At 45.7% G+C, this 12,727-nt stretch overlaps 1 protein-coding gene and 1 non-coding gene across 2 annotated transcripts in view; both read right to left on the bottom strand.

The window, feature by feature from the left end:
• LOC146198881 (myocyte-specific enhancer factor 2-like) overlaps positions 1-1,819 on the bottom strand; it is a 122,963-nt gene extending 121,144 nt beyond the window's left edge. The window contains exon 1 of the mRNA XM_084594349.1: positions 1,075-1,819. The gene's annotated coding sequence lies outside the window, so the exon portion shown is untranslated. The remainder of the gene's footprint in view (positions 1-1,074) is intronic.
• A 10,431-nt stretch (positions 1,820-12,250) lies between these two features.
• On the bottom strand, positions 12,251-12,323 carry TRNAS-UGA (transfer RNA serine (anticodon UGA)). Its single transcript has one exon. It is a non-coding gene; the product is annotated as a tRNA-Ser (tRNA).
• Positions 12,324-12,727: the final 404 nt, after the last annotated feature.

The following is a 12,727-nucleotide window of genomic DNA, read 5'->3' as shown; positions in this document are numbered from 1 at the left end:
TCTGAAAGATGGGATGGAAATATAAAACATAAGGAATAAATAAATAAAATACCGGGCAGCTGCACTTCAAGGACACGAACAAAGGCAAAAAAGAAATGCAAAGGAAGCGAGCGCACGTTAAAAAAAAGAAAAAAAAAATGCGGAGATACTGACCGACTAGACTGACTTATAATAGTCAGTTTCACGGAAAGAAGCATAAATATAATAGTTCTTTTTACATATTCTACGAACGAAGATGGCCTTCAAAGGTACTTTTCCGACGACGGGAGAAAGCTAGGAGATTAAATGGGACACGTTCGTAGCTTTTTCTACCACGAACACACATGGGCACGCACAGAATTACAAGTGCTGAAGGCAGCGTCGGTGAATTGCAAGGGAACAATACCCAGTGGAAACCAAGTCGGAGACTACAGCATACTCTCATTCTTCGGTTCGATCGGCACCTTTACCGTTTCCAAGAAAGTTGAGAAACCTAGTTTCCGCGGGAATGAATTCACGTCTCCCCGAGTATACCCATTCCCCCCCCCCCCCCCCCCCTTATTATAGAAATAAAAACAAGACAAAAATAATCGAGACATCGTAGGCCGCGTTCTGTGATGATCCGCATCGATGCATCAGCCATGATGGATGATGAGCGAACCCCAATCATGAACCGTTTGTGACAGTTTCTTGAACAATATCCCGTAACGTTCACGACCTTGCTTTTCGTAAATGGCGAACTGTATGCGCGAAACGAAACCCGAGGACGAAAGGTCAACCTTATCATTTTCTCTCCTTCTTGCTAACATTTGTTTTGCGGATAAGGCAAGACAGTGAGTGGGAAGCAAGTGTTCCAGTTGCCAAGATCTGTTTCCGCGTGACACGTGGTCGCTGAAGACCATGTAATCACGAGGACCGATTGGAAGCCGTTAAAATTGATCCATGTTACGACAGAAGGTTGCAGCAGCGACTCCCTTTTACTTACGAAGATCAAGGTTCTCAATGCAGTCACAAAATGTCAGCAACAGAAAAAAAAAAAAAAAGAATTCAATGTGTTTCCCTATTTGCCCAGCAAGAAATGGAATCGGCACTCACCGGTACTCGAGTCCGAGCGTCACGGGAAAGCTGCGCTCCCAGGAGAGAGAGTGATTGACGGACGCGGTGTCTCCGAATCACCGACGGCAGGGCATGCGGTGGTGACAATCCTCCCGCCCGAAACCCATGGGCGCGGTGACGTCGAGGAGAAGCCGGTTCGCAGAAGACACCCAAGACGAAGGCGAGAGGCCCAGAAGAAAAACTTTTCCCACTTCTCCACAGGAGGATCACGGAGGCAAATTTGGATTGGCAGTCGAAGGCCCCGACTCACAATTCGCAATTCTCAACTTCTCACGGCGCTGTCAAGAGAGATAGAGTATGTAAACGTGTGCGTGTTGTAAAACGTCGGAGGACGGTGTTGTGTTGATAATGTGCGTGTCGCGAACCAAGTCGCGCCGGCGCGCTTCTAATCACGCCGCGATCTCGGCTATCCGGCGACGGCGGCAGTCCACTGGGAGGCGCGACGCGGTCTTGGTGGAGGAGAACACCGCTGCGTAACCACCACTGCACGTCGGGCCCAAATCCAACGAAGACGACCGCGGCGAAGGCACTTCACAGGGAAACAACACTGACTTGGTCGGACTGCCCAGGAAAGTGATTACTGCCGCTCGACTTCATTAAAGAAAAAATGTACGCTTAGTAAAAAACGCCACAATCACGACGGCTTTTTTCTTCACGCCCTTCGTAGCAACTCGAAGGCCGCCGCCGGTGCAGCTCGTTCACGCACCGCACAACCGCGCGTCGTCTGCCAAGGCGCGCGGCCAAAGCCAGGAAAGGAGGAGTGGTGCGCATGCGCGCGCGCCGACGTCAGGGCGCATACGGCCAATCGGCGCCGCCAGCTCCGTACGGGTCAGCCGTGACGTAGTGCAGGTGAGTGAGAAAGGAGAAAAGAGAAAGAGCGCCGCACGCGCCCGTTAGAAAATAAACAAAGAAAACGGCGTCTGAATGAGCATCAATACAAAAGAAAAACTTAACGCGCGCCAATAAAAAAGTGCATGAGCGAGAGGAGAGAAAGAAAAGTACCGCTGTTCCGCTAAGCGGAGGGATACCGATGTTCCGCGCTCGAACGTAGTCCGCGCCTGCCGGGCGCTAGCGCTCTCTTGCCTCACGGGCAAACGGATAATACGAAAGAGGACGGGGAGAGGGGCCGGCGCAGGGAGCTTTTGTTGTTTTTTTCTGAGGTTGTTGTTGCTGCTCCTGTCGCTGGCTTAAGGCCAGGAATTTTATCTATCCCAGAATGAAATCGAAAGCTTCGAATAACAATCAACCGAGAAGGTTAGGGGCGGCGACGCTAGCAGTTTTATGCTTTGCGAATGAGGGCGCTCATTTGCATGGGCTGCAGTTTTCTCCACAGCGCGTAAGCGCTGACATAAACAGCGACGACTTTGATTGCGGTACTTTACAATTTCTAACCGGGTTTGTAAGCGTGCCTTCAAGGCCCAATGAAAACAACTACCGATTGAGGACTCAACACCCAATACAGAAAGGAAAACAGTTGCTGAAGCGGCGTATAGGTATAAACGCAGCATTACTCGCAAGTGCCAAATGCTGAAGACGTTAATTTCTAGTTTACAACAAACTGATGACTTCCGAGTGTCACTAACCAATTTGCATTTAATATACATCATAAAGTATTCATAAGCATTCAAAAAGGAAAATAAATCCACTTTCTTTTTTTACACGAGATACATTTTTTTTTTTCATCTTAATTTCGGTATGTCAGATTCCCTGCCGGCTACAGCAGCCGTCATTGAATCGCTAGGCTAGGCTCGCACTGTACGACTTTTTATTGCGGACCACCGCTCTCACATTCTTCCGCTTCGCCCTTCTTTAAACAATCAACACAGATGAGCCATTGTTGTCGAGCATAGATTCATGCTGTGAAGTGCGAGGTGCCACAAGCTGCCTGCGCAGTTAGACGGGACGTCTGAATACGCGTTGCCTTTGCCTGAATGAAGCATCTTTCATCTTAGACACCATCAAATATTTCTTGAGAGCCATTGGCATGACCGCTCGCAGGAATAGACTGAATACGCCATAATTCTTAAATGCCCCACGCAGGTAGGCCGAGGAAGTCTGGAAAGTTATGAACTTTACATTTCTGGCCCAATCTGTTAACGTTCATCTACCACGTTATTTCAGGGAGCTTATATGGATCAAGGCGAAAAGGGTACAAGATGGCTTATCAAAATAAGCATCCAAGCAATGCAAGACCCCCTGTGCCTTATTGGTACATTAACCCGACTTCTAGCTGTTTGGTCGGGGAAAGGAAGATCGACATTTAGTCACAACCCTTGGTGACTTCAGCGTAATGATATGGCTAAAATTTATATGACATCGCACGAAAGTGGTCACACAACCTTGATGGCGTTAATCGTGACGCCATCAGCTTTGTCATAGGCCTTCAGAACCTCACACTTTTAAAGACTTGATGTACGTGCATGGTGGTATGAACATGCTTTCTGAGGCCGATGGACATGCATCTAGCTCTCCCAGAGAGTATGGCTGACCTGCACGCCCGCTGGACTTTATATCTTGAAGGAACTTCACATCGAAGCAGAGAAGTTCGCCCCTAAAATGACTGCATCCGTACTATATAGACTAATAGTATGCAGTTTTACTCGCAGATGGCAGACCATTGCCGAGTATATATATACATATTCAAACAGGATGTCACGCAACTTTCCCGATTATCTATTTATCCCGACTATCTATTGAACGGTCCCGCAAGTCGTCAGATTTGCATTACTTGAAAGAGAATGTATTGTGTCATGCAACATGACGTCGGGTCATCGTACAAGGCGTGCACCAAAAAGTGAGAAGGGTTCAACCCTGCTGAACCGAGCAAAATGTTGCGGTAAGTTGTGTTCACATGTGTTTCTATGGGATCGCCCTCTCAACTCGTACCCTCATACGTTTCGCGGTGTTTTAAAAATACTTCGCCTCGGTAATGAGATTTCATACTTTCAATATCTGTTCTAGGATGTTCATGGTTGCTCTGTACCGAATAACGACAGCATAGGCGCTCTGTGAAATGAGAAAACGGAAATGAAATATTTCGCTTCGATGTATTCCTATGGGCGCTAAGCCTATTTTTCACCCCCAGTCGGACCACGCTGGCGATAGAAGCGCCACCGCATCGGGCTTACGTCCCAGATCGGTGTTAGTCTATTGACGAACACCGATCTGTGACGTAAGCACAATGCGGTGGCGCTTCTATCGCTAGCGTGGGCCGACTTGGGTGAAAAGTAGGCTTAGCGCCCATAGGAATACATGGAAGCGAAATATTCCAAAGCAGTTTTCTAATTTCATGGGTCATCTTTGATGTCGTTATTTGGTACAGCGCAACTATGAACATCCTAGAACAGATCGTCAAAATATGAAATCTCATTACCGAGGCGAAGTATTTTTAAAACACCGCGAAACGTATGGGGGTGCTAGTTGAGAGGGCGATCCCATAGAAACACATAAACACAACTTACCGCAACATTTTACTCGGTTCAGCAGCGTTGAACCCTTCTCATTTTTTGTGCACGTCTTGTATGACGCCCCCGACGTCATGTTGCATGGCACACTACATTCCCTTGCAAGTACTGCAAGTCTGAAGACTTGCGGGACCGCTCACAGCACGATAAACTGACCGCGCACAGTTGCAGACGACCATGCACCACCGGCGCTGTCGCTAGCAGACGCTCCGGAGCTGGAGGCGGCCGCGGTGGGTATCGCCATGCAACTGCGCTGTCGTCTGCTTTAATGCGCGAATCTCGTACGGTCCACATTGTTGTATGGCGTTCGACAACTGCTTTTTAAATGTAATTCTGTCTAGGACGTATCACTGGAGCAACAGTATTATCAAGCTAATTTACCCTATATGCGGCAGCATATCAGACTGTAAGCAAAACTGCGCGATTCGCTACGCCCAGCTTGCCTTTTGGTGGTGTCTGGATTCATAACACAGGTTATTCGGGGAGTTTTAAAAGTAGACTGCCTCCGTAATAACGCACCATACTTTATCACACACTTCTTCAAAGCGCATGGTCAACGTTTAACGACCGGCCACCACTTCTGATGCCCTGCGAAAGGAGAAAAATGTTCCGGTAAGTTGTGTTTACATGTATTTCTACGGGTTGCCCTCCCAACTCGTACCCCCAGGTGTTTCGCGGTATTTTTAAAATACTTCACCTCGTTAATGAGATTTTATATTTCGCTATCTGATTTAGGATGTTCATGGTTGTTCTGTGTCGGATAACGACATCATAGATGCCCTGTGAAAAGAGAAAATTGCTCTGATATCTTTCGGTTCCATGTACTATTCCTATGGGCGCTAACCCTACTTTTCACCCCCAGTCAGCTGCGCCCACTTTTGTTTGTAAACACGGCCTTGGTCTATAGATGAGCAAGCAGTCTCAATACCCTGGCAACTATAATACTGCACTCACTGCGGACGTGGCATCAAAAGCGACTTGGGGAATCAAAAGGGGTTCCGACAAAGGGATGTGCGGTCTTTGCCGAATCCCGACGACTGCTGCTGCCCAGGTCGCACTGGAACGGCACCAATTTTCCGAGATGTGTATACGGAGAACGAAGCACGCAGAAGTCACTTTTGAGATCCGCCTGCTGGTCACGTGTACACATGTAGCAGCAAGATTTACGGCTGTCGGTGGCGAACCAGTCAGCACCAGCCGCCTCAAGCGCCGTGAGAACGAAGGGGCCACACGCCCGCACGAATACTCGAGTTAGAGAATTGGCGTTCTGTTCTATGATGTATCATTCTAACATACGCGACAAAAAGAAGTCTATTCAATGTCCTCTTCTTTAGTCTCTACAACCATCTATTTTTATTTACTTTTTTTTCTTTTTTTTTTCTATACTAATGTGAACGGAACATCTAATTTCTAAGCATAATTGATAAGCAGTTTTAACTTAGCAAGGAGGTGAGGCCATAATCATATAAGCAGTCTTCGGCACAGGTAAACTTATGATAGAAACGAAGGGTGGCCTGGAACTGGTTTTAATAGTTTTTTCCCCTTGAATCTTGAAAGCCTATACTATTGTATATTGCAACGATTTCGGTTATTTTAGCAGAAAGACCCAAACTTTGAGTGTGTTAACCTCGTGGTCCAAGCTAAGCTCTTCGCTTGCCATGCTTTTTTTTATAGCATCCTTTGCACGTAGTCCGAATTAGACATTCCTTCCGAATGTAGCACGTTCTCTAAGTACTTATTTTTGTGCGCGTGTTTAAATATCCTACATCTCCATTTTCATTTTTTTTTTTCGTTTACAAGATTTTTCTTTCTTTGCCTCTCTCTCTACATCCCTCGCTTTCAGTTGGACTCGCATTTATGTTTCTCAGAGGGTCTTAAGAGGAAAACTGAGATATTGCTCCTCTGCGGTCTTCGGTTTGGGGTTGAAAAGTCGCCTCCGAAATGATAGGAACTTTATTATGTGGTGGGCATTGCAACGTTTAGAGACCCGGCAAAGCAGTGGTCGCACAAGAACTGCTTAAATATTCAGAAACTCAACTAAACGTTTCTGCAGCAAAGCTCATTTTTGTCTGACGCAAATGAAACCGACGTGAGAGTGGAAGGACCACGCAACTCTTGCGTTGGCAAAACGCTTCCTGCGACAGAACAGAATGGAGAACTTGCCAGAATAGTACCCCGTATTTAGCAGCCGGAGATATCGCAGATTTCCTCTATAACAAAACAAAACAAAAAATGTTCTCAAGGCCTCAAGGTCTTCGCCTTTGGCGCTGCTCGTAAATGGCGGATTTTTCTGTACGAAAAGAGGAGGAGGAGGAGAACAAAACATTTATTAGATGCAAGGGTATTCGGGGCCTCCTGGCCCCCGGGTCCCCGCACGGCCCCACCGCACTCAAACATTCATATTCAATCTGTCTATGACGTCGGCAGCCCAGCGAACTGCGATCTTTTGCTTCGCCGGGTCCTTGGAGCGTAGTGTGGTCTCCCAGTCTTCCCAAGTCAGGAGTGGCACCGGTCCGCCGGGAGGAGGAGACGCCGGGCAGGTTAGTAGAATCACGTCCAATGACGCTTCACGGAACGAAGCAGCAGTCGCCTTGGCCTAGAACTGCAGTCGGTTGTCGTATCGTGCAATGAACTGCGCGTTTCGCCGGTGTTTACTTGAGGTTCGCTGAAGTAAACACTCGCTCAAGAGAATGCAACGTAGAGCTGCATTCGGTGATCGCTTCTAAATGCGTAAAGGGTAAAGATGTAATCGCGACTTTAGTGAACTTTATTTCACACGAGCTGAAAATTATGCTAATGTGTATATTTCGATTGCCTCGCTATGTATAGCGGGAACAAAGTCCCATATACTTACACTCGGAACATATTAAGGGTTTAGGTCCAGCTGAGACTTGATTCACCAATGTTTGAGGATAGGCAAAATACTTGCAAAAGCAGGAAGTGGCGCGCTCGTTTACTAGTATCGTATCTGGATTTATCTGTGTAGCCTAAAAGGACATTTAATTATTTTCATCTCCAGAGCGAATACGGGAGTCAAATTGAGGCGAGAACCTTATGCATAGGTTACTCATTGCAAGACCTTTAAAGATCAGGCCACAATTGTATAGAGCTGCCACACTTTGACACCGCATGCACGAAGACCTAAACAAAGGAACCTTTCAGGACCTTTCCTTTAATTCGGAAGTGGGCATGGTCGCAATCAAATAATAAATAATATCGTCGCAATCAAATAATAAGGCGCACGAGTGACACTGTACTGCCGGCAGTAAAAATAAACTCGTTGAGATAATTCTAGCAGCTCCCTTACAAAAGCATTTGATTTGATCACGTACCCACACGTTTTGTAGCTGTCTATAATTTATTCAGATTTTTTTTTTTTTTTTGTAATGCCCCGTCGACTCGATCTTCCACGTCATATAAACCAGTAACACACGACGGCGCCAACAGAACATGAATGTAACTATAGTATTCACGCGAATAATCTGCCGGATAGAATGTTTATATATTGTTGAACACGAAATGTTTCCGACATTTTTTAATCCTCGAATGGCATTTCTTAGCTTGAATAACTGACAGTCGATAATTATTTAACACCAGTTCCTGAAAGCGCCCAGTTCCTGTAGAGTTTGCAGTTCGTGCGACTTAATTAGGTTATATCTTAACGTTGATTTTGTTTTGCGAAAAGTATCATGTAGCATTTCGTATAAGTCGCCTTTATTGTCAGGCTCAGTCACTGCTACATTGTCACTCTATTATACATTATAACCAGAGCCAACATACCCACAGTGCTTTCTGGGCGAGCAGCATACATATATTCACTCAATTATAACCATTGTGCCGCATCTTCAAAACCAAGCGCAGAGCTGTGTGACATTTAAAGATTTTTATTGCAATTTTATGCAACTACGCCCCAAAAAAGAAAGAAAGTTCTACCTTTTCGCGAGCTATTTAGTACTAAGGTATCAGTCATTTCAGACGCATCCACCACCGCATGTGCGTGTAAATGGTTTTCTCATTCCGCATTTTGGTAATGCTAATAACGCGAGATTCCCATACCCTCGCAAACGTTTCCCTTTTAAAGAACGAATTATAATTGCGGAAGGTTCACCGGAACATTAAGAGAGTATTATTCACTAGAGATAACATCGTCGAAGTACACGGGATTGTAGAAACAAAAAATTAGAGAGTCTCTTAGATGTCTCTTAAGAGGAGAATGGCGAAAGCCTACCATTTTTCTCCTATCATTTGGCTCTCATCGTTTGCCTCTTAACGGCGTTCGTTGCAGTGCTACATATAAATACAATTGGTTTACCTTAAAGAAGAGGCCAGTATCTGTCACACTTTCTCCGGCAAGTGTGAGTTTGGGCGGTACCTTATCGCTCCTATCGCGTGTCTTTCCTTGGCGCGCGTTCACGTGTGGCATTGCAGATGGCAGGAACGCTAGACAAGAACTAATAACGTAAAATCTCAAGGAATATGACAGATCTCGCGCACAGATCTCGCTCACAAATTTCGCTCACGGGATTATGTTTCATGAGCAGAAAGGCTTTCGCCTTATAAGGAAAATTTTCATTGCCTTTGGAGCAAACGCTATTTATAGTTGATTGTATTAAACACAAGCATAATTAGGTTGTTATCAACCATGCTAGCGGGATTGTTTTGTGTTGACAGCACACAAATTTTGAAAATTCTCGCTCAAAATTAGCGCTTGACGCGGAAGAACGTAAAATGCCCTAAGTCGTTTGGACTAACACTGACCAGTCACATCCACGCATTTTGCAAAACAAAAGGAGGTTCAACAACAGCGCTCATCGTATACTGGCTTTACTATAAAAGTTTTGATTATACAGGACTTTCATTTTGCACTCGTCTCGCACTATGAGTCAGTAGATCTGTTAATATCGGCTGAATTTATCCGGCAGCTCTCATAGCAGCTCTCATAGCAGCTCTCTATACTTCTACAAATAACGTAGGTGTGTCGTCTGAGAACTTCTTGCGGTAAAAAAAAAAAAAAAAAAAAAAATCCCATTGGGGACCAGCTGACTTAGATTTCCGCAAATGATTCATTGCTACAGCAACGGAAATGCTAGTAGAGGCTTTCGGCTGCCGACGGTGGCAGAGCTTCGAGCATCTCTTCACTTTTAGGCTGCTTTTTTGAGCGCCCGTTGGACCGGTTCCCGGCTCCGAAGGAATGAAATGGAACGTTTTTCGTCAGGAATTGATCCTATATGCTAACATGAGAACATCGAAAACCGGTGTTTTACGGTTTTAAACGATTCCGTATTTTTTTTTTTTTATCAGCGGATATTTATCGATGCTTTTCTGTTAAAATTGAAAAATACAAGGTCTAAACATAATGCAAGAAGTTATAAAAGAACGACAAGCTGCGGGAATAAAACTCAGTTAAGCTTGTGAACTTATCACAAAACCATACTAAAAGAAAGCTCAACTACGTCATATCCAGGAAGAGCTCGCAACCTTCCTTGCCTTCGGGCCTGGGTGACCGGCTCTGCAGCGACTCCTTCTGCAGGGTTCAGTCGATTTCAGTCGCCCACTTAAGAAGCACTGCAACTAAATCAAATAAGCCTAAAAACTACGGGCAGAAACCACGGACCTGTGGCTCCTTATAACGCCAACTATTGAATAGTTTTTTTTTTTTTAATTTGAAAGTTATTGTAAGAAAAATGTGCTATATTTGCATGAAACATTTACGGCGGTTTTATGAAGTACGTCACAAAAGACACCTAAAATATACAGAGTAAAAGATCACAAGGCGAGAAGTAAGGCAGTACACTTCACCAAGAGAGAGTGCCACCATGATTCAAAGTTTCAAAGTCGGTCTGTTCACTCACATCTTTCATGTGAGCAGTCATTTGACAGAAATGAGATTTTTTCGAAAGCACTGATTCACAGCACCAGTCCGTAATGCTAGTTTTCCCTAAGCTATGTAGTCTAATATATATATATATATATATAAGCAGATCAATTAAGGGGAAATGAGGGTGCTCGTTATAATACATGAAGGAAAGAAGCCAACAGTAGGCGAGGCCAAGGAAAGCGTTGGGGATGGTCCTCTTAAGTCTTTTTTTTTTCTTTTTTTATGTTTTGCTTAGATAATCACAGAAATTAGTAACGAATCTGTTTAGGGGAAAGATAATTAAACGCAAAGTAGAAGAAAAAACAACGTGCCGACGGTGGGAACCGAACCCACGACCTCCGAATATCGCGTCCGGTGCTCTACCAACTGAGCTACATCGGCCGCTGTCCCCCCTGCTACTTGCTTGGGTATTTGTGTTGTCTGTATACGAACCTTGAGAGTGTTCACCAGCGCCACCCTCAGCCATAGCGGCGGACGTAGAACGTCCTTTGTTACCGCCAGCGTCACGTAGAACGTGATCAAGAGCGAGGGAGAACGCTGTGCTAGAACCCTCTTACGCTACCTATGGCTTCAAGACTGCCAGAACCGAGACCCCCGTAAGCTACAAGCAGATCAATTAAGGGGAAATGAGGGTGCTCGTTATAATACATGAAGGAAAGAAGCCAACAGTAGGCGAGGCCAAGGAAAGCGTTGGGGATGGTCCTCTAAAGTCTTTTTTTTTATGTTTTGCTTAGATAATCACAGAAATTAGTAACGAATCTGTTTAGGGAAAAGATAATTAAACGCAAAGTAGAAGAAAAAACAACGTGCCGATGGTGGGAACCGAACCCACGACCTCCGAATATCGTGTCCGGTGCTCTACCAACTGAGCTACATCGGCCGCTGTCCCCCCTGCTACTTGCTTGGGTATTTGTGTTGTCTGTATACGAACCTTGAGAGTGTTCACCAGCGCCACCCTCAGCCATAGCGGCGGACGTAGAACGTCCTTTGTTACCGCCAGCGTCACGTAGAACGTGATCAAGAGCGAGGGCGAACGCTGTGCTAGAACCCTCTTACGCTACCTATGGCTTCAAGACTGCCAGAACAGAGACCCCCGTAAGCTACGAGCAGATCAATTAAGGGGAAATGAGGGTGCTCGTTATAATACATGAAGGAAAGAAGCCAACAGTAGGCGAGGCCAAGGAAAGCGTTGGGGATGGTCCTCTTAAGTCTTTTTTTTATGTTTTGCTTAGATAATCACAGAAATTAGTAACGAATCTGTTTAGGGGAAAGATAATTAAACGCAAAGTAGAAGAAAAAACAACGTGCCGATGGTGGGAACCGAACCCACGACCTCCGAATATCGCGTCCGGTGCTCTACCAACTGAGCTACATCGGCCGCTGTCCCCCCCCCCCCCCCCTGCTACTTGCTTGGGTATTTGTGTTGTCTGTATACGAACCTTGAGAGTGTTCACCAGCGCCACCCTCAGCCATAGCGGCGGACGTAGAACGTCCTTTGTTACCGGCAGCGTCACGTAGAACGTGATCAAGAGCGAGTGCGAACGCTGTGCTAGAACCCTCTTACGCTACCTATGGCTTCAAGACTGCCAGAACCGAGACCCCCGTAAGCTACAAGCAGATCATTTAAGGGGAAATCAGGGTGCTCGTTATAATACATGAAGGAAAGAAGCCAACAGTAGGCGAGGCCAAGGAAAGCGTTGGGGATGGTCCTCTTAAGTCTTTTTTTTATGTTTTGCTTAGATAATCACAGAAATTAGTAACGAATCTGTTTAGGGGAAAGATAATTAAACGCAAAGTAGAAGAAAAAACAACGTGCCGATGGTGGGAACCGAACCCACGACCTCCGAATATCACGTCCGGTGCTCTACCAACTGAGCTACATCGGCCGCTGTCCCCCCTGCTACTTGCTTGGGTATTTGTGTTTTCTGTATACGAACCTTGAGAGTGTTCACCAGCGCCACCCTCAGCCATAGCGGCGGACGTAGAACGTCCTTTGTTACCGCCAGCGTCACGTAGAACGTGATCAAGAGCGAGGGCGAACGCTGTGCTAGAACCCTCTTACGCTACCTATGGCTTCAAGACTGCCAGAACCGAGACCCCCGTAAGCTACAAGCAGATCAATTAAGGGGAAATGAGGGTGCTCGTTATAATACATGAAGGAAAGAAGCCAACAGTAGGCGAGGCCAAGGAAAGCGTTGGGGATGGTCCTCTTAAGTCTTTTTTTATGTTTTGCTTAGATAATCACAGAAATTAGTAACGAATCTGTTTAGGGGAAAAATAATTAAACGCA

The sequence above is a fragment of the Amblyomma maculatum genome, chromosome 2 (assembly GCF_055883805.1).
Source record: "Amblyomma maculatum isolate TAMU_Amacu chromosome 2, ASM5588380v1, whole genome shotgun sequence".
Classification (NCBI taxonomy): Eukaryota; Metazoa; Arthropoda; class Arachnida; order Ixodida; family Ixodidae; genus Amblyomma; species Amblyomma maculatum.
The sequence above is the reverse complement of the archived record's forward strand: the minus strand, read 5'-3'. Positions and strand labels throughout refer to the sequence as shown.